Source organism: Hoplias malabaricus, chromosome 3, assembly GCF_029633855.1.
Source record: "Hoplias malabaricus isolate fHopMal1 chromosome 3, fHopMal1.hap1, whole genome shotgun sequence".
Taxonomy (NCBI): Eukaryota; Metazoa; Chordata; class Actinopteri; order Characiformes; family Erythrinidae; genus Hoplias; species Hoplias malabaricus.
The window spans coordinates 60080832-60103918 of NC_089802.1; the positions used below are offsets into that span (position 1 = coordinate 60080832).

The 23087-nt window shown below is 37.2% G+C and overlaps 1 protein-coding gene across 7 annotated transcripts in view; it reads right to left on the bottom strand.

The window, feature by feature from the left end:
- Nucleotides 1-23087, bottom strand: part of lpp (LIM domain containing preferred translocation partner in lipoma) — a 269809-nt gene that overhangs the window by 186574 nt on the left and 60148 nt on the right. Inside the window, exon 1 of one of the 7 annotated variants that reach the window (XM_066663356.1) lies at nt 17410-17480. The exons of the other annotated variants lie outside the window; for them this stretch is intronic. The gene's annotated coding sequence lies outside the window, so the exon portion shown is untranslated. Of the gene's footprint in view, nt 1-17409; nt 17481-23087 lie in introns of those variants that run through there. 7 annotated transcript variants of the gene reach the window in all.

Here is a 23087-nt window from a genome sequence, read left to right on the forward strand (position 1 = left end):
CTTCGACTACTGGTAATGTAGCAGTAGCGGGGTCTCACTTTGATTTCATGAATGATCTACTTACATGATGTCTAATTTAGGGCACCTACATGTATATAAACTAGGGGTTGGCGATACATCCCTAAAATGATATCACGATATTTCAGTGTATTTCAACTCAAAAGTGTCCATAGGTGTGTGTCGCCCTGTGAAGGACTGGTGCCCCCTTCAGGGTGTGTTCCTGCCTTGCACCCAGTGAGTCCGGGTGGGACCCACCGCCACCCTGAACTGGATAAGTGGTTACAGGCCATGAATGAATTAATATATTTAATATACATTAATAATATTAAATTGTTTAATAAAATTTATTTTGCTACAAATGTAACAGTTTCAGATATTCAGAAGTGACAAAAAAACCTGCAAGCATTTGCTTATTTTCAAACTTCCAAGATTCTGATTTTGCTTTAAAAAAAAGTAATGTAGCATATAAATATACTACCACAATCAACATGTAGAAAATGTAGTGTGCATATATAAACAGCAGATGCAAAGAATACAGAATATTTGATGTACTGAGTCAGTGTAGTTTTATCTGCTTGGGTTAGAGCTCATTGGCTGTTGAACTATTCTAACAACATTTTTGATTTTCCTCGTCCGCAACCAAGTGCTTCTGCTTAAAGTGTTGAAACAGATTTGTTGCGTTTCCCCCTTCTGTTCTTATGGGCTTCTTTTATTTCTTACATAAAATGACAGTTTATTGTACATCTGATATTTTGTAACCAAATCACTTTCACACAACTGAAGTCATTCCCATCTTTTGGAGCAAATTCCTCCACCTCAGAGCCTCTTTCCACCGTACTTGTCACTATGTCTAAATGACTCATGTAAAGAACGCATGCCATATTATGGGTAATTGCACGTCGTCATTATGTAATCAAGTCAGAATATCACTATCATCATGATATTGATTTTTTTAATCGTTTTAAAAACGATAACAATTATACAAAGGATGATACGATATGGCACAACCTTAATGTGAGTAGATCTGTTTTAAGCCCAAACCAAAATTCATTTCAACCCCTAAACTCAGTAATGGAACCGTTTTCCATATCTGTTATGCAGATATTAGGGACTTTTAACCGAAGAAAAATATCATTCTGATTTCATTACAGTAAAATTGGCCAATGGGTTGCTTTTTATTAGGTGGTTTCCAATTTTCCACGTACACTTAGTAGGCTTAATTAACACATGATCACCAGCTCAAATAAACTAATTGCAAATAAATAAATAAATAAATAAATAAATTACAAAAAAAAAAAATCTTTTGTCCTCAAACAAAATAAAAATTTGTCTCATGAATACATTCTTAAAGTTAACATCTCCACAGTTCACTGTAAGCTCTTCTCTGAAGACTAAAAACTGTGGAAAACTCAAGTAGAGCCACATTTCTTCCTCACAAGCTGTGTATAAACATTATATATGATCTTGTTAGGTCACGCGAATCGCTTAGTTATCTCTTTGACTACTTTCCAGTTACATAGACTTTAATGGCATTATTTAACATGTAGCACTGTATGGTGGGCTCAACGTAATATCAGGTGTAGTTAATTGGCTATAGCTCCAGGCAGATCACTCCACTGCTGACACTCCGGTTATCCACATTTTATTCACCACATACCAATGTGCAGCAATGCTGCTCTTGGTCAGGACACTGCATGCTCTGATAAAAAGTGCTCAACCATAGACCTGACAAGTCCTTTTTATCCACAGTTAAACAGTTTCTTTGTGTGTGTCACTGGTACGTTTAATTATGAAAAATATGCTATTGATGGCTTAAGGATGAAAGCAACTTTGGAGTATGTTCATATTTGTGCATTTTCATTCTGAGCTTTCCTAGGGGTTCACGTTTAATACATTTAAATGTAACTATCAAAAGATCTGTTTTATTACCCAGAGTACAGTGCTGTAAACCATTTGACCCAATCCCTGTTTTTTTTGGTTTTTTTTGTATATTTTGTTTTTTCATAAACGGCCTTAAAAGCTGGTATGCTGGGTTGGAGGGGTGGAGCAAACACTAATCTCCATCCATTTCCTCCTCCCTCTCACTTGCCAAACCTGTGAGAGGTCCGGGTCTTCACCCCAGGAAAAGGGCTTTCACTGTTGAGCTCTTTGGATTTGGTGCAATCCCACTTGGCTTGCTCTGGAATACCTCGGATCATCCCCATCTATCTAATGATGTGTCAGTTAGGTGTTCTTTGAAAACATGGAGGGGAAAAAAATTATACATTATATATCATCCTGTGAGAATTTGCACGTTGTTGATGGATTTAATACTATTTCTCAGAGTTCAGCTAGTGGCCCAGAATTGACATAAACTAAAATATTGCTGCTAATGCAGGCCTTTGGTTTCCTTCCATATCTGTGAATCAGGGGAAACTGGTCATCGCATCATTTTTAAAACTTTAAAGATCATTTTTGGCTCTGCTGCCTTAACATGAGTTTTAGGCTGGGAAAATTACTCAGAATAAAAGATGAATACACATTTTAAACAGCCTTAATATAGTAGGTTGCATGTGAAATAATGATTCTGAATGAAGATCAATGAGTGGTTTTCCCCTCTGGCGTTTATTTACCCAGCTCATTTTCAGCTCTTTGATCTCTTTAAGACTGGAGCGGGGCACTCTAGACATTCTTTACTTTTTTTTTCATTCATTACATTACAGTCATTCTAGGATTAGCTGCTTGTAGTCTCCCGTGGCATATACTGGACTCAGTCCAATGTTCTCTTTATTCAGCATCTCAGATGAAACAGCAGGCTTGCAATTGCTGGCCAGCATCTCATTATATCTACATGCACCTGCTTATTACAGTGGCTAATAAGCTTAAAACTATTCTGACCACTGTCCATACAGAGGTCAAAATGTTTCAAATCCCTCTAGAGTTGAATTCCCATGACCAAGAATATAAGTTTCTTAATGTAGCTCAGACTAATATTCAAATTAGCTGGCAAAGTTTACTCTTAATCTGCCTAGACAAAGAAAAAAACCCACTGATAAATTACCACAAGCTATTTAGCCAATCACCAGTTAGCAACATGCATCTCAGCTAGACAGGCCAACCTGGTCAACTCAAAACAATGAATAGTTATTAATAACAATTAAACATTTAAAATACAACAAATCTTAAGATCTAATAATGATAATATGTTAAAACACTAACAAAATCAAGTGAAAATAAATAAGGCTGTTAAATCTGACACTTTATAGTTTATAGCTGACAGTCATAGGTAGTGAATGATTGTTAACCTTAAACTATATTTCGGCATTAAAATCAGTTTGGACGTATACCAGTTTTGGCCAGCGGTCTCAGTGTTGACCTCATCACCAGGAGATCCAGTGTTTGATCTCCGGCGATGCGTCAGCCACCCAGGATAGCACAATTGGCTTCACTTTCTGGGTGGGTAGGGTTCCCTCCTCTGTCCACCCATCTCTCTGCTCACAGTGCTAGATAGCATTGGTGTCTGTCACCTGAGTTCACCTAATGAGACAGCTTCAGTTTTCCTCAGGCACATTAAGCTGAAGTACAAAAACAACCTCACGTGTCTCATAGGAAGCATGGACTCACCCCACCCTCCTGAGGCTGGAAGCAATGTAAGGGTATGAGGGAGATTAATGGGTGGATTTGGCTCTATGACTAATAAGAGTAGAAATAATGTATGAAAAAATAAACAAATAAATAATAAAAGATGGATTTTTTTTCTTTTAATCATTACTTATGATTAACTTCAATTCAGTCAGTGCCTCATTTTTATTGAGAGACCTGAATATTTAAATTAGTTTTGACATAAGAAGGGTAAAGCTGCCCTGTGACACTACAGTGATTATTCTGATTCATAAGTTACAGGACAGTGTGTTCTGACATAATGGCTGTAACTTGGGATCCGAGGTTTAGAGACTAAACACCTGAACAGATTAAGCAGCTCAGAGAGGATAAAGGCTTCTTTTAGGATCAATTCCCTCTGAAGCAGAGACTTCAGAACCATACTGCCAGCTGTTAATAATTAAATAGTAATAATTATTATTATTATTATTGTTTACTTACATTTTCTTTGAATAATTCTTAAGTTATTAAGGTCTAGTTCTAAAATAGTTGTGAATATAGAGCAGTATAAAGCAGTGATGAGATTGTCACAATGAAAATATTTTTCAGGCTTAAATATAAGTCAATATTTGTCCGTTGTCTACATGTTTCTTTTATCATTACACTATGCACACAGTTACATCAAGTCCATATTTTGAGAGGTTAATAAATGAAATCTCATCAGAGCCTTAAGGCCATGCTCATGTGAATACAGAGTCAACATTTTTTTATTATTATTATTATTCAACAAACCAGCAAAGTCTATAAACATTGACTGGATGTGCTTGCGCTGAATGTTTCTGATACAGAGCCTGAAGTAATGTTCGAAAGCATTTCATTCACTGGCATGGGATGCATAGCCAATAATTTCCTGTTAGTTCGAAATCTCATCTTTCTTAATAGGAGCACTCAAAACCCAGCTGTGAGCCATTCCGGCATTTAGACCAGCTTGTTGGAGCAAATTATTTTGTCTTGTTTCTTACTTTTTTTTATTATTATTTATTTATTTAGTTAACTAAAAAGGCAAAACACAGAACCAATTATAGCTTATGCAGCATATTAACTCTTGTAGGTTATTATAGGTTATGTAGTTCTAACAGGATTTTTTTTTAAAAAAGCTGATTTTCCCTTGAAGTTTATTTATTTATTTTGGTTATGGTAGAAAAATTCATTCTAAAAGCTTGAGCAAACCTACTGCTACATATTGCACTGGCTCAGTGCAGGGCAGAGTGGTAGAGTGTAGTTAGAGAAATAGCAGGAGGGCATGGTGGACCAGTGGGAGTGCTGGCAGAGCTTGGAAGGAACAGGGACGCCCTGCCAAGCGGATGATTTGGGTCAGTAGGTAATTGCATTCCTGGATCACAAAGGGCTCGGTGGCAATTAATCCAGGCTGGAGGCCACGTGAGCCTGGAGCACGTTCAGAGAAGCTGAGGCTGACTAAAAGGCCCATCACTGAAGCTCCCACCCAAGCTGCTGAACACAGTATGAACTCAGAGATACTTAATTTCCTGCTTTACACATGTCCTGCAGTGACCAGACAACACTCTAAAGGTGCAACAGATTTCACAGAAGCTATTTCTCAGTGGGATCATGTTTATCAATTGAATTTAAGACAGTATAAAAAAAATAAATAAATAAATAAAATAAAGTAAAATAAGTTCTGACCAAATAAAGAAATCTCCAGTTCACACATTATAACAGAAAAACGATGTATATTAGGCCAATTTGCAATATAAATTAATATTCTCTCAATATTTTCCAGGGACATTCAGACTTGCAATTAAGTTATTAATAGGGATGCATAAATATAATTGCTTTCCAAACGAGTACAACCCCTGGCAAAAATTATGGAATCACCAGTCTCTGAGGATGTTCCTTCAGTTGTTTAATTTTGTAGAAAAAAAGCAGATCACAGACATAACAAAAAACTAAAGGCATTTCAAATGGCAAATTTCTGGCTAACACAAAGAAATCAAGGAAAAAAATTGTGGTAGCCAGTAACAGTTAGATTTTTAGTACAAGCACAGGGAATACATTATGGAATCACTCAATTCTGAGGAAAAAATTATGGAATCATGACAAACAAAATAACACTCCAACACATCACTAGTACTTTGTTGCACCACCTCTGGCTTTTATAACTGCTTGCAGTCTCTGAGGCATTGACTTAATGAGTGACAAACAGTACTCTTCATCAATCTGGCTCCAGCTTTCTCTAATTGCTGTTGCCAGATCAGCTTTGCAGGTTAGAGCTTTGTCGTGGACCATTTTCTTTAACTTCCACCACAGATTTTCAATTGGATTGAGATCCGGACTGTTTGCAGGTCATGGCATTGACCTTATGTGTCTTTCTTCAAGGAATGTTTTCACAGATTTTGCTCTATGGCAAGATGCATTATCGTCTTGAAAAATGATTTCATCATCCCCAAACATCCTTTCGATAGATGGGATAAGAAAAGTATCCAAAATGTCAATGTAAACCTGTGCATTTATTGAAGATGTAATGACAGCCATCTCCCCAGTGCCTTTACCTGACATGCAGCCCCATATCATCAATGACTGTGGAAATTTGCATGTTTTCTTCAGACAGTCGTCTGCATAAATCTCATTGGAACAGCAGCAAACAAAAGTTCCAGCATCATCACCTTGCACAATGCAGATTCATCACTGAATATGACTTTCATCCAGTCATCCACAGTCCATGACTGCCTTTCCTTAGTTCATCGGAACCTTGTTTTTTTTCTATTTAGATGTTAGTGATGGCTTTCTTTTAGCTTTTCTGTATGTAAATCCCATTTCCTTTAGGTTCAGTCACAGAAGTTGACTCCAGTTTTCTGCAATTTGTTTTGTTGTACATTTTCTGTTTTCAAGGCATATTGCTTTAAGTTTTCTGTCTTGACGCTTTGATGTCTTCCTTTGTCTAACAGTATGCTTGCCTTTAACCACCCATGTTCCCATGTTGTTTGTACTTGGTCTTTAAGGAGTGTGATAATCCTCTCCTTTGTTTTGCAATTGACATCTCTGGTGTTGGAGCCATGATTCATGTCAGTCCACTTTTTGCAACAGCTCTCCAAGGTGCGATGACTCCTTTTTACCTGCATACTAACGAGCAGCTTTAATCTGATGCAGGTTTTAGTGTTTGTAATGAAAATTTGGAGGGTGATTCCATAATTTTTTCCTGAGAATTGAGTGATTCCATAATTTATTCCCTGTGCTTGTTCTAAAGATCTAACTGTTACTGGCTACGACAATTATATTTCTTGATTTCTTTTAGTGTTTCTTAAAGCCAGAAATTTACCATTTGAAATGCCTTTAGTTTTTTGTCATGTCTGTGATCAGCTTTTTTTCTACAAAATTAAACAACTGAAGGAACATCTTCAGAGACTGGTGATTCCATAATTTTTGCCAGGGGTTGTACGAGTATGTGTATTTTTTACTTGCCGATACGATACTTAGAATTAAGCAATCGGGAGAATTGTGCAATAGTGTAGTTATTAATTAAAACATTTTGATTACACAACCTATAATTAGAATTTCCCTCTGGGCTCAATAAAGTATCTATTTATAAATTAGTAACATTAGATGCAACAAGCTCTTGATATGTACAGTGTTGTGCATCTTTGGGAAGACAGTTTCCATTATATGATAACGGATGGGAAGTTCCGCAGTTGGAAGTGTTTATTTATTGGCAGTGTTTATTAAAGAACAGAAATCAGCCTGAGCTATGGCGTTGGATCCAATTAAATATTTGCGAGCGAAAAATATAATTTTGTTTTAAGGGAGAAACCAAGTTGGGCAACGAACAGCGTTCTCACAAATGGGAAAGAATTTCCCTTGAGGAAAATACACTCTGAGTAAAGAAAAACCCACCGTGTTCGAGGACAGTCAAAACAGTCAATACGCACTGTTCTTGGGTTCTCCCTGCAGTCCACTTTGTGTTGCCATCACAAATTGTGAAATAATTCCGGATCACTAACATTCTGAATTGACTGCTCATTAGCGCAGTAATGTGCACTAGGCAAAAGGTATCCGATATTGGTATCGGTCTTGTTTGCGATTATGTGTACGAGTAAATGAACATAGTATTGGGCAAACACCCAATACCAGTATCGGTATTCATGCATCTCTAGTTATTGTCTAGTTATGTTATCATTACATTATTTATTCTGTTATTACCCCACAGTATCTGTAGTTTTACAAATATTCCTACCATCTTCAAGATACACCATGAGAGGGTTTCCATAAGGGTTTCAAAAGCTTTAAACTGGAAATTTCCATAGTATAAATTACTGTGATACTGCTGTAGGATGCAAGTAAGCATGTTGGAGAACAAATTTAACATTTGTTTTTTGTCAGGGTGTCCCTTTAACTATATATTGCTATAAAAGGCCAAAACAAGGAACTGTAGGTGAGCATTTGAACACCTGAAATGCTGACTAGACTTCAGGGCCAATGCTCAAGTCCATGAGTCACAAAAACAGGTTCATTTTTAACAGCTCTGGCAGCCTTAATGCACCGAATCCTGTTTCAGTTGACTGGATTTCTTGCAAAAGGATAGAAAAAGACTTTGATAGACACTAAATAAAGATAAACAAAATGTGCTATCCCACAAACACACATCTGACAATAAGGTTAAAACAGAGCACTTTTAGCACTCACTCTGCTGCAGACATTACGCCATTCCATTACTTAGCTGATAACCTTGAATGACATTTTTCCTCTGCAACCGTGACCTACCATATAAATACAGAGGCTTTAAAGTCAGACATTCAACCAAAATGTATCATTTTCCTTTTTTCCCCCTCTTTCACAAATAATATACCCATTCCTACCTTTCCCTTTCATAATCAAGTTCAAGAGCAAGACCCCCGCTAAGTTAAATGGGAAGCCAACAATGGCCAGAGAATTCGTTTAAAATGCCAATAATGCCAGCTAAAAAGAGCAATTTGCATTCTCTATAGAATCCAGAACACGTTGCTCATCTATTTAATAACCCATTATAGCTCTTCCCAGCCTTTTTCCTTGCTCCACATTTTCTCCTTTGTGCTGTGTAATAAGAACAATTCCTATTAGTGTTGCATTTTAAGAGGCTATAAGATGACGTGTGGAAACCAAATATCTAACCAGTTGTGGCCTTAAAATAAGGACGCAACTGGTAGCACCAGAGATACTGCAAATTTGTGAACATGACACACTTTTCTATGATTAATTAAATAGCACTGAAAAAACTAATCTGCCAAACTTGGAAGTGAGAACATGGCTTAGAATCTGATGTTTATGACCTTAATATTAAATCAGTTTGACTTCACCACAAGACTAACATCCCTGTTAGCAAAGCTAATGAGCAGAACAAGGCAGTACTGTAAAAGAGCTGTCACTGTGTTTATTAAAAATGTTCACTAGCTCTTGATGGTAGAGAAAAAAAGTCATCACTCTAAAGAAATCTAATATGCTAAACAGATTAAAAGCTATGGGCAATTTGAGTTCTTCTGTACTTATTTAAGTAATCTAATTTCTGGCTATCAGAAAATAAATATTGGTGCTGTTGAAACAAATTTTGCATCTACATTTTGATTATTGATATAGTTTGGAATCTCTAGCTGTCCTTCATATTTAAAAAAATTGTGATGATTAAAATCACATTTATTAATCACTATTCATATTAACATCCATTGAAATATAAAATGTGCTTAATTTTCTTGAAAGTTGTATATTCTCTACTACAATAAATTAATACAGGTTGTATATATATATATATATATATATATATATATATATATATATATATATATATATATATATATGCTTGAAAGTAGTATTTTTGCATGTTTCTAATAGTTCAAAAGCTTCTTTTATTCATTCATTCATTGTCTATAACCGCTACTCCATATAAGGGTCGCAGCGAGTCCAGAGCCTTCCCAGAATCACTGGGCGCAAGGCGGGAACACATACTGGAGGGGACGCCAATCCTTCAAAGGGTGACACAGACACGCACACACACACCTTTGGACACTTTTGAGTTGCCAATCCACCAACGTGTTTTTAGACAATGGGAGGAAACCAGAGTACCCGGAGGAAAACCATGCGGACACAGGGAGAACACAAACTCCTGACAGACAGTCACCTGAAGCGGGACTTGAACCAAGTTCAAAAACTTGCCAAAAGTAAATTAACAGTACAGGTGAAATGGCTTATGTTTTTGTCTCTATGTTATATGTTCCGACAACATGGATTCCATTAATGTGGAATCTGTGCAGGATTTATCTGTTATTGACCCTTCATACAAAATCAGCAAGGAAAGTACTGTGCTTAGAGAAATTTCTGGATGCAATAAACTGCTGTGTTCATTTGGACATAGGACTGCAACATTCATAATCATAGGGAAAAATCTTTTACCCCAATTCCACCTGTTGGAATTCCAGATATTACTAGAAACTTGTCTGTTTGCATAAAATCTAAACATGTCCAGCAAGTCGCACTGTGGCACATACATACACAAATAACACACTTTGGAAGTGTCCAGTGAGAACTACCCATTGACTTCATATTTTACATATTATTCTGTGTTTAATTACTATTGACTAAAATATAGCCATTTGGCAACAACGTAAGAGATAGATAGATCTGAGTGTTACTAAGGAACACAGATTTATTACACAGCCACATGGATTTAGGAACTACTGTATGGAAGACATAATCTCATTGTCCAGAAGTCAAAATAATTCTTACCAATGTCTAAATAAGAATGATTTATTTGACATTTGTTTATATTTTGGGCTTTTATCCAAGTGGCGTAAACTCACCGAACAATTACTTGTCTTTGGCAACTGGCATGGTGACATTCAAGATGACTGGACAGCAAATTAACTGTTCATAAACATCAAAAGGATTACTTTATATTTTGCTTTATTTGATCTATCATGGTCTATGGGAGAATAATGCATAGGTAAACAGAACTTGTTCATGTGGAATGGCACTAGTGAGGTAGAAATGGTAGCAGCTAGACTCTGACGTCCTCTAACAGTGCACACCTGACACAAGCAGAAATTAATGTTTCCATAAAATAAACAAACAAAAATCTAAATACAAATAAATAAATTAAGGAAAATTAAAGTTAAAGTGGACATGACAAATCATTGCTGATTGGAACATGTCTTGCTTGTGTTGCTAAAGCCTGTGCAATGTAAAGGTAACCTCTATCTGACACTGCACTGGCATCATAGGAATCCACTGGCACTGCTCCAAGCACAGATTAATGTTCAGACATCCCTCTGAGGTGCAGTAGTGTTGGATGTCTACACAGACATAATTAAGTCAACATAGGCTTTCGTTTGCCTGTTAAGTGACTACTTCAAGTTACGTGCAAAAGACACCACTTATTTCTTAACACTCAAAACGAAAAAGTTTGGTGGGGTGGTTCAGGACACTTTTGATCAAGTAATTTTATCAGAGCTTTTAACAGAAACCCCAACAACTGAATAAGCATTACAGTTTTTTTATATTAAGTGTGTCACCTCATTGCCTCACATTCAGAACTGTCCAAATAACACCTCAGCTGTGAATTACTGAGAGCTACACACCATTTTAGATGCTATAGCACTGAACACTCACAGCAGAAGCATGGACAGAAACACCTGTAGAGTTTTTCCCCAAATCTGAAGCAAGAGTGGCCTGTTTGTTTCATATATTATCATTTGACTTTCCCCAGCCCTTGCAAATGAATTATGTTCCCTATGTATCTAAACTCCTGGGCAATACCTCCTTACAAAAGGAGAAATAAAAATGTATTGGCTGTTTTGACTAGAAATTAAGTAAATGAATGATGGGTTCTTCTGCACAGGACTGGAAATATAAGTTTTAAATGCGATAACTCAAACAATACACTGAATATAAAACCAGAATCTGTAGACATAGGACACTGCATTTCACCAAGAAACAACAATGCATCTTGCTGACACTCCATAAAATAAGGTAAGCTTTTTGCCTAGAGCTATGCTATAGTTATACAAAGGGCCCCATGCATTTCCCAGCATGGCACAACCTGTGGGTGCAGCCCCATACCGTAAGCTAGTATGTCCTAATAAGCAAGTAAAAGAGATGTCATATACAGTCATATGTATTTTACTAAATGAGTCCCAAATGCGGGAAATTTTTGAAATTTAAAAACCACAGTGGAGTAACCTAGATGTGAAGGTTAACCATGACCTTAAAGTAACATATAGAATAAGACTCCTAGCGTTTACTTGTTTGTGAGGGTTAGGAGGGAGACTTGAGTCCCAGTCATTTAACACTCAAATTCTCAGAGGAAAATAACTGCTTATACTGTGTCAATAAAAGAATTAGCGTAAATATAGAAAGCAATCAAAGCCTTAATGTGGATCTCCTTTTCTAAGCAGATAATCACCCCCTTATTTGACTTCAGTCTCCCTCAATCTGCCTGAGCATCTAATTGCACTCGTTAATCAATCCTGAAGTTTATTTGTCGACAGGAGATCCACTTGGATTTACTTCACTTTGCAAAAACAAACAGCAGATCATCTTCAATCTGGAGGCAGAGTCATCTCACAAAATTAAGGGCAGCAGTGAGAAGTAAGTGAGACCAGATTAAAATCTTAATCTGGGTTCTTGAGATACATCAGAGGATTGCTGGCATGTTTACGAGGCAGCGCTAAAATAGACATGTTGTGTAACCTCATCCCTCTGTGCTTAATATGAAACAATGATAAATACGGAGGGGTTGTCTTCATATTTCTAAACTCCAAGGGACAGTGTCACAACAAACAGTACAGTAAGATTATTTTTTTTAAACATAGTTTGTTTTTAAAATAAAAAATATATATATACAAAAAGGAATATTTTGAGAATGTATGCAATTTTCACGGTCACATATGTGTCTTCTGAAGCTAACAAGAAGAGAAAAATGGCTGAATATTACAAAGATATGTCTTGAGTAATCAGGTTAAAAAAACACTGGGTATACAAACAAATGAACAATGGAAATGGAAATAATTTCTGAAACTGACATTTATAAACGTATCTACTATTCATGATGCATAGTTTCACATGTTGGTAGAGAAATTTGTAAAAGTTATGAAAGGTTCTGTGCTCTGAGAGAGGTGAGACCATTTACACAGGCATCAAGCTGCATTAAGACAAGCAGTGAAGAGCTAGCAAGTTAGCTAGCCTGCAGCTACATGGTGCCGGCTGTGCAGGCCCTGTTTAGCACGGAGCGAAAGGTAATGGGATTATCACAGTGCTCTATCGTTCGCAGAGGGAACATCACCCCTCTCAGCTATGTAAAATCCCATTAGGCTCTACCTTTCCCTGCCACCGTTTCCATGGCATGGGTTATGAAAAAAATGTGTAAACAGCCAAAGAGCACTTAATGCTAACTGTGGTGCTCAGCCAAAGGTCCTAAACCAGAAGTCCTGTTCACTCAGAGGCAAGGCTGACTGACTTCTGAAAAATACAGAAATCACTAGATGTCAAGTCAGTTACTGTCAAGTAAATATGTCAAAGATAGCATGCTAGTGTGTAAGGAAAATGAAGTGCTATGAGCATGACCAAAACGGCTTTTTCGTCAAATGTACAATTTTCCCATTGTGTGGGCCTAAGCAGCGGAGACCTCCATATTTTACAACAAGTTCAGATGACCACAAGAGATTAAAAAATAATAATAAATAAATAAATAAATAAATAAATAAACAGTGAATTAAAGATTTAGAACATGCAGTGATTTTAAATACTTTTATTCAGTAGTCTTTTGGGCTACAACCATCACGTCCTCCAAGGTAAAAAGTAAATTAAGAGCCTTAACTGGCAGCAAAACCTATTGCTGTAATCATGATTTCATAACTGTAATTAAAATCAATAAAAGCTATCTTTAATTAACTTGAATAAAAATAAATTTAAAAAGGTAAGATTTAAGAGGCTCTTAAACAGACATCACATTGTTCCAGATATGGTGCCCTTTGAATGTAAGCCTCATTTGCATTCAACAAATTCTTTGACCAAAAATGGGCCACAGTGAGTGTAAAGTTTAGTAGAAGACATGCTCGTCCCTGAAAGGAATGAAAGGTATTATTTTAGATTCTTCCAAAATCATCAAGGTCTTACTCCTAAAAAAAACCTCTGAAAAAGTGTTGGGCTTTTTACATGGCCAGCTGCTTTATTAGCATGCACCAATACAGAGAAACCCATTGGACTGAGATGGGAAATCTGAGATGAGAAAAAGCCTTGCAAACGTTACAGAAAATAGCACTTACAACCAGAAAATACACACTACTGGAACAAACTTGATCAGATAAATATAATACAAAACTCAAATGTGAACAGAAAACATACCTAAAATTTTTAAAAATAGTCAATAGGGGTTTCAGTGGCCCAGTAACATAATAAAAACTGAAGCCCATTAAGCACCTTTCAAAAGTCCAAGACCACTATTTATTTATAGTCAAAATCAATTACTGCTCTTGCGTCAGATAAGAAATAAGAAAGTTTCTGTTCATTCTTAAACTGTGAGAAGGTAATTCACTGCTATAGGTCTGAAAAAACATGTAGCTGTGTAGAAGCAGTTGCTGAGGAAAAGGAAATCGACAAAAAGGTACATTCGTAAAACATGAGCTGCTTGTGAACAACAAAATTACCTCCCCAGAGCCCACACCTGAATGTCCATGAAAAGTTTGATCATTAATGGAGAAAATAAAACCAGCTTATAAGACTGGAGTTGGAGACACTGAAAAATAAGCCTTATTTTTTTTTAATTATGTACTATAGTTTTCAAAATGTTTCCTGATTTTTCCTAAAAAAAAAAAAAAACTTGAAGTTTTGACTAAGAACTAAACATGACTGGGTTTTTCTATCTGCTTCTTCCTGAGTCATCTGGGTCAGACAGAAGATATTTCAGATTTTATCATTTTATCACAAGAAAAAGAGGCCTTGCACATTTACCTTCACTTATCTTCAATGAATTTCAAGTATTTGTATATGATGCTTCTCTAAAAGAACCAACAGATCATAGCATAGAATGCGTCTACTGTGTTTCATTGACCATAGGAAGGCGTCTACTGTATTTCATGGTCCAATACACCTAAAGTGCCACTACAAGGGGTGGACATACACTGAATATACGCAATGTATCACTGGTGTTCAAGGTAGGATTTAGCAAATACAAAATCCATTAAAGTAGGGACATTGTGTAAAATGTAATCAAAACAAGCTGAACTGACAAAAGAAGAAAAGATTTCTAATATTTTTACTTACAAAATAGTGGGTTTAAATATAAAATGCTTTACAATTTGATGCTTGCAACACACTCAAATATTTGGGACAGAAGCAAAATAACTACAGAAACTTGATTTCACACTATTTTAAAGCTTTAAACTATAAGCAGTTGAATATTTAAAGATATAAAAATAAAATAACTTTTGAATAAATTGCAGAAGATTTCCTCACAATTTGCTAGCTCTACAGTCTGTTTGCTTGCAGGAAACAGGTCTAATGGGTTTATGAATCCCTAGTGTCGGTAAACAAATTTTAAAAACAAAGTGGCTCAGTCAGACATGCTAGGCTTGCCTCCCTCTCTGCTCATGGCAGAGAAATAGTGAAGAGAAATCCATATGTTGAAAATCACGAAAAGAGACGAGGATATTGCTTTTTTCCTGCTCCAAATGTGGGTAATATTGACTTATGTTTGCTGTTTCAGATTATTTAAGTTGGAACTGACTCTAATCTGATTCAAGAACGTACTACAAAACTAAACAACTCGGGTTACAAATGAGTTTCTGTGGTAATTCAAACAGTGGATAAAAATTTGCAAGCCACGTATAAACAGTAATTTTTCTCCTCAAACTTACCAATCCACCTTAAAGTATGCTTAGCTTATGAATGTAAACAAACTAGAGAGAAGTGCTGTTCCCTACCATCATAAAATGTTGCCTTTAAAGTGGATGCCTACAATTGCAGGAAAATGCTGTACTCTCTGTTCGCTCTTATCTCTCTGATAAGTTTTTATCCACTCTTTGAATTTCTACAGAAAAGGACTTGTAAGTCTAGTTGTTTTGTTTTGTAGCACTTCCCCTAATGCAGTTAGAAGTCTCCTGAATTTGGAGACTTTTCCACCTTAAGTAATTCATAACAGCAAAAATAAGTCAATATTACTCACCATTAGAGCAGGAATGGAGCAACATCACCATCTCAGTTTGTTTCTTTACTCGTTTGGAATTCTCCATGTTGTTTAAAAAACTCCAGATCCCTTTTCACTGCCATGAGCATTTACAAACACTGGGGGTTCGTAAACACAGACCGGTTTTGAGTATACAAGCAGACTGGAGAGCATGCAAATGGTGAGGAAACATTATCAGAATTCAAATCCTTAAATCTGTCCCGCATCAAGAAATGCGACATAAAATGCTATAACACTAGAAGAAAATATATTCTGGGCTAAAGAACATCTCAGACACAGAAAAACAGTGGAAACACTTGCGGTGTTCTGACAAGTCCATGTTTATTACATTACAGCCAAATATCCAGACTTTTATAAGCAATAAGTGCAAAAGCCAACATTTGTCAATACTGTGATAAATATCGAGACAGATCAATATAGAAAACCTTGTGATAACGTGATAACATTTTTGGCCACATCGCCCAGCTGTAGTACAAGGCCCGGAACCATTAGACATAAGGCAGGTACACAACCTGGACAAGGTGCCAATTCGTCACAGGATATCACATATACACCTAGTCTCTCTCGCTCTCATTCATTAACTCACAATATAGTTTATGAAGATATATGTTACACAAACTATGAGAATCATCAAGCTTGTTTGTAGTATGCATTAAAGGGTTAAACCAAACAGTTATGAAATGCTTTAGAATGAGAGATCAAAATATTTAGATATGTACTGTAATTATAGTCTTAAAATATCACAATAATATTTATGTCATATCACCCCACCCAAACCACAACAGATAAAGACACTGCAAATTCACAAGTGTGCTGCATCTGCACTGAATCCATCATTCCACAGGGGACACAAAATACCTTTTATGGAGTGGCAAAAAAGGTCAGGGGAGAGGTGAGGGCTCCCTTACCATTTAGCATTAATAGCATGCTTTCTATGAAGAAAGTATTTAACAGTGAAAAAATTATCACATTATTTTTTATTTTTTAGCCATTTACCTGTGATTCTAAATGCAGAGTATGGTGATCAAAAATCTACAGTTTATTGCATTTGGTTATGATATAAAAGTACAAAAAGACAGTCACCTACAAAAGTACAAGGGTTAGGGTTAAATTATACGAAAGCAGAGAAACACATTAAATTTACCCTGAATTGAACGAAAACCCATCTCAGGAAAGTATATAAGTACTAAAAAATTATAAAAGTGGCTTATTTATAAAATAACGCACATAAACAGCACCTTAAGTGCTTCTCTTTTAAGTCCTGCTGCTGCAGTCAGGGCACTGCTGTTCTAAAGAGGTCGGTGGGGGGGGTGTAATCCACTACAGGTATTCAATCATACTTGCCCAAACACATCAAGAGTGCTGATCACATCAGTGAGGAGACAGCTATCTCTACAACACATCACAACACCACTAACAAAAACACGGCCCAGCTCACTGCCCTACCTGCTTAATTAGCTGCCAGAGAGAAAAAGAGTGAGAGAGAGAGTGTGTAACAGACAGTGCCAGTCAGACACACAGACTGTATAAGAAAAGACAAAATAGTAAGGTGGAAGCAAACCTAGACAAATAGGGAATATCATGTTAAGGAATAGAGAGGTACTCACTGCATATCCTGTGCTTCTATAGACTAGAATGAAGCCCTTATTCAATGGGAGTTTACTGAGGAGGATCCACAGGCAGGCCCTTATGCTGTTAAAATGACTCATACCCCTTCTTCCTCCCGCACTGTGAAGCCACAAGGAGGTAAACATTTCCAAATATGGAGATAAAAATGGGAGAAAGATTGGGGGCAAAAATTGATTCAGCTTGCTTTCGCTGTCTGGAATGCCACTCTTTTCACTGGCCAAAGTCACTTAGAAGCCAAATATGTGGTTATTAGCATTTGCACAGATGCCAGAATAAGAATGATAGAGCTGTGCTGGGTTGTGAGAAAGCCCTGGTTAGGAATGGCTGGAGACGAAGGAACGCCAGGGCCAGGTCCCTCAGAGAGCGACCATCAACCACATCATGTAAACATGGTCACAGATGACCATACATCTTAACAGCTTTGACATAATGAAAAATAGGAACATGCTTAACTGCTGAACTGTTGCACACTGCCCAGAATAAACACATTCTCTCTCACATACACACAATCAGAACAAAACAATTTCCTTTTTTGTCTTATTTATTTATTTATACAAAACTCGATAACCCTGGCTGCCCTTTACACTGTCTGAAACTTTTATAATGAATGAACCAATTGAAATGGTTCAAAGAGATAAATATTGCTCAAATAACATCCATTCAAAGTTATCTTTTTGAGATAAAAGCTTTTGATTTGACACCAACAATATGTTTCTATACAGTTCTTGTTTACAAGTTTGTGCGCACCATACAGAGTGTGAATGTTCATAGTCGATTACAAACGTAGTATGATTTTGAGAGGGATGTCATTCATGCCGTCAGTTTCCATGACAGGCAGAAACCACCAGTATTTTCTGTAATTGGGAGTATCTCGTTTAAACAAGCAATATTCAAAAAGCACGGCTGCAGGAGGCATAAAATATGCTTCGGCAATCCTAAGCTACAGGGCCAACTGATCACATCCTAATGAAGATGGAGGTGGGTCTGCAGGACTGAATTATAAACATCTTCACTGTGGCTGAATAGCATGATTATGTCATTCCCTGGTTTGACTGGTAATTGAAAAACAAGAAATGGAGGGGTAACGGCAGACTCTGAAATGGCCACACCTGAATGGCGTTCAGTCATGAAACATTTGGTGCTTTTCCACCACATGGGTCCGGCTCTACATGACTCGGCTCAGCACGCTTAAAGCTTGTCGCTTTTCTACTGGCAGGGCTCCCCCGCAATATGGAGTTGGTGACGTAGCAAAACCCCATCTCTAACAGGAATCGCTGGCTTTGAAAACCACAACAGTGGCATTAAAGTTAGGTGCTGTTTACTCATCGTGTATTCGTGTGTTGTTTTTGTTTTTGGACTGAACACAGCTCTGCCCCAGATCTCACAGATCAATTTAACTTGTTGAATGTTCGGTTTTCACTCGAAATTTTCATTGGCTATCGGCCCAAGGAGCATATAAAACATCTTCAAACACCTCAAGGTAAAGTTACGAGCTGCTGTTGTGAGTCTGATAAAAATAAATGTTAAACTGCTATAACTTAAGGGTTTTTTGTAAGCGGTGGTTTGTTCTGGATTTGAGTGAGCTCTGCATTTCATGGTGATTGACATGTCTCTCTGGCTAATCAGCACTCGGCAGTGTTTGCACGTCACCATTTAGTGCCTACTCGGCATGCTTGGGACCCGGAGTGAGCTGGGACTGAAAGCCTACCCAGTTCCAGGACCAGGTACCGGATTTGGCCAGGGGACAAGCAAAAAGAACCATGCCGAGTCAGGTAGAGTCGTGTAGGTTCCATGCAGTGGAAAAGTGCCAATACCCTACTGCTTAACATATACAAAAAAGCAGCATCTAACTAATATTAAACAAATATTTAATATGCAGTAAAAGTGAATTTAACTTATTGTTTTTGAAAATCAAAGCAGTTCCAATTTTAAAAGCCTTACACTTAACAATTTTCAGGATGGTGGCTTTATGTTATAAAAGAAGGAACATTTTCTGAGCTTTTAAACAGCAGTGTGCTGCTGTTGTGTTTCACAATAAGCCAGAAGAGTGACACTTCTTTCAACAGTATACATGTTAGATTGAGGAATAACTATAAAGACCTGACGCAGCTGAGATTTTCAATAGTTATAAAAGCTATCAATATATTTTCCAGGATCAATGGCTCCTTTCGTCTTGGTTTGACCCTTGTTACCGGTCTCAGCTGTAATTGCTATTTATGTACTACTACTACCCCCCCTCCCCCCAACCTTTTCCTGTTGTCTGATTCAGCATAAAATCAGAGGTGTGAGTATGTGTGTGGGTGTGTGAAGGGGGGCTTCTTCACTACCTCTGTGTTATGGATAATCTAAAAGGACTGCCCAAATATGGAAGCTGCTGCAGCTCTCATCCATCAATCTGAGCGCTCAGGGGGCTATTAGCATAACTTTTCATCAGGGCACAAACGCTTGGCACCAGACGAAGTGCCAGACGCCACAATTCATGTGTTTCTGTCTGTGTGAGCAAGAAAGAAAAGAGAGCAGCTCTTTTTTGCTTATCTTTCATGGTCATTTGTGAGATGTAATGTGAATATTCTGAACGTTTAAAGGGAGCATTGAATTAAACCTTAGTGCACATTGTCTGATTTTTATTTTAATTCAATTTATTTATTTTTTTTTTTTTAACTGGCCTTCCTCTCGTTTAAAGTTATTTGATGGGTTATTTTTTAAGCACATAACCAGGCTTACTGAACACATGCCACAGATGCATGGGGCTAAATGGAAATGCTGGCACATTTAAGAAGCTTTATGCTCCATCATTAGGATACAAGACTGGACAAGATATGACCCTTTAAACTAGGCAACAAAGCTGTGCTTCTGAGGACCAGCTTGTCATCTATAATCAAGGACTTTTGGCTAGCTTGCATTTGATGTGTAGCGCTGTCTTCTGAAACACTCTGAAAATGCGCGCACACATGCACACATACACACAGTAATTACAATGCACTGAAAAGTAGGTTATTTGATTCATATGGCCAAACAAACACAGCATGCGTTCTAGAAATCACAAAATGAATCGCACTGATTGCCTCACATAAATAACTGAGGCACACAGTGTGAACCCTGCATCGTCATAAAGATAAAAGATAAACATAATTAAAAATGTTTAGCCTTGACAGGCTGCTCTTAATTTAATTAAATATGTTAATAAGTAAACATTCTCTTCCTTATAACCGTCATGAGCCAAGCAGAATCCACAGGAAATCATATATATATACATACATACACACAGGTGAAGGATTGGAGGGTGAGGGTGGGGGAAAACTCAGCTTTCTTCCGTCATTAGAGAAAGTGTTTAAAGCTTGTTTCACTTCCGAGCAGAGCTAAAATAAGTCTTTCATGTCTGAAACCACAGAGGGGGTTTTCAGAGGTAATAATAACCCATTTACGGTGAGGTTAAAGAGTGTCAGAGTGAGTGACTTCAGGTGATTAAAGAAGCCTAATTAACTGTGGCCCTGCACTCCCTCTGAGGAGAGCTGGTCAGAAAGAGAGAGAGAGAGAGAGAGAGAGAGAGAGAGAGAGAGAGAGAGAGAGAGAGAGAGAGAGAGAGAGAGAAAGAGAGATGATTAGTACAGGAGAAAGGAAGAGGGATGAGAAGCATTATAAAACGTCCAGTTGCACAGATCCAAAACGTATAATCTTATGTCACACTTAACACTAATGCAAATTCAGTAAAAACATGTATAATTATTTAAATAATAGAAAAAGAAATTAAAAATACTCTATTTTACACACTTATTCACACTCACATTTCTAGAACCCCAAAGTGCTTTACATTCTTGGGAACATTAAAAAGCCCCCTCAAATATCACCACTGTGCATCATTCACCTGGATGATGCAACGGCAGCTAATCCCCACCAGTACGCTCTCCACACATCAGCTATTTGGTAGAGAGGTGACAGCGCACTTCACACCCTGGATAGGTGCCAGTCCAATGCAGGGCATCTCTCAAACACACACACACGCACACACACACACACACACACACATTCACACACCTGTAGGCAATTTCACATAGCCAATCGACCTCCCAACATGTGTTTTTGGGTTGTGGTAGGAAACCAGAGCAACCAGAGACAATCCACACTCACACACATGGGCAAACAAAAAGGTGAGGATCAACCCCAGGACCTCAAGACACTGCCAGTGCACCTGTGTGAAACTTTAAGGGAGAGACTAATAAGAAGTGTCTCAAACTGAAGCTGTTTTAAGATTTGTTAGTTTTGGAAGCTTTAATGTTGTGCAAGTTGCTGACATTTTACCCTGTTCTCCATGAGAGAGCACTGGACTACACTGACATGCCGTAACATACATTCATCCATATATACTTAAATTCATTATGTTTTACTGCTGGTCTCTGTCTGTTCCAAAAAAGGTTGTATTGCCTACACTGTGTATCATGTGCTTTTATTCAGGTACTGGAATACTTACCCATCAGCTACAAGTGTAAAGCCACCAATATGTGAATTGAATAACATCGGCGTCAGAGCCGCTCTAAAAATATAGGTCTTGTGGGGTGTTCCTGGTATGCAGTAGTTGGTATGGAGCAAAAGAGTTCTAATGATTGGTGAATTGACTATAAGGTCATGGGTTCCTAGAGCTCACAGAGACACAAGGGGACTGAAGTAGGGGTGGGCGATATGGCAAAAAAATTCATTATCACAATTTATTTTTTCAGGATCATGACCTTGATTTTATCACGATTCTTTTTCATGCTGGTTTTTAACCTCTAAACTCTCCAGGTATTTTTTCCAATTTCTGCCTGAAATTACATACTCAAATCTTGAGGCAGTGAATCAACTAGAGGCAGTTATATGAAGTAATGTTACTGAAAGACCTTCAGAATTTTTATAGATATTGAACTGAATTTTTAGTGGTCAAAATATGATCAAAACAACAAAATATTTCAAGCACTTTTCTAAATTTATTTTGGAATCTTCTTTGAAATCTTTTTTTGGACCCCAACCTCTTCATAAAGAAAAGGATTTGTTTTACTACAGGAAAAAAATATTCTATTACCGAGGCTAAATGGCAAAATTTTACCTTCCTTGATTAATCTCATGCACCTCTCCAAATAGCTTTTTACCCTCACTAAAGGAACAAAAAGAATTGACTCACCTAGATTTACTCCGATCTAGTCTTGTTTCTAACCCAGTACTCTTTCTCTTTAAGGCCAGACGCGTTGGAAGGAGGGAGCTTTCCCCAATTGGCTGTAGACTGAGGCCGCCTGATTGTTGTTTATTTTGCTTGCTTTTGCCATATAAAACTGTCTGTGTCGTCTCTTGCGGTGCGTTTCTGTTAAGTGCCGAAGCATGATTGCTTCCCCACCTCCTTTATACATACATACATTATATATATATATATATATATATATATATATATATATATATATATATATATATATATATATATATATATATATATATATAATCCTGTAAATTTCGTATTTCACTTCAACGTGTTTATACTATATGGCACACACAACCGCACTTTATGTAAATAATGTTATATATTGCACTTATGGTTAGATGCTAACTACATTTCATTGGCCCTGTACTTGACAATAAAGTTGAATCTAATCTAATCTAATCCTTGTTTGAATATCGCCCCTGATTGGTC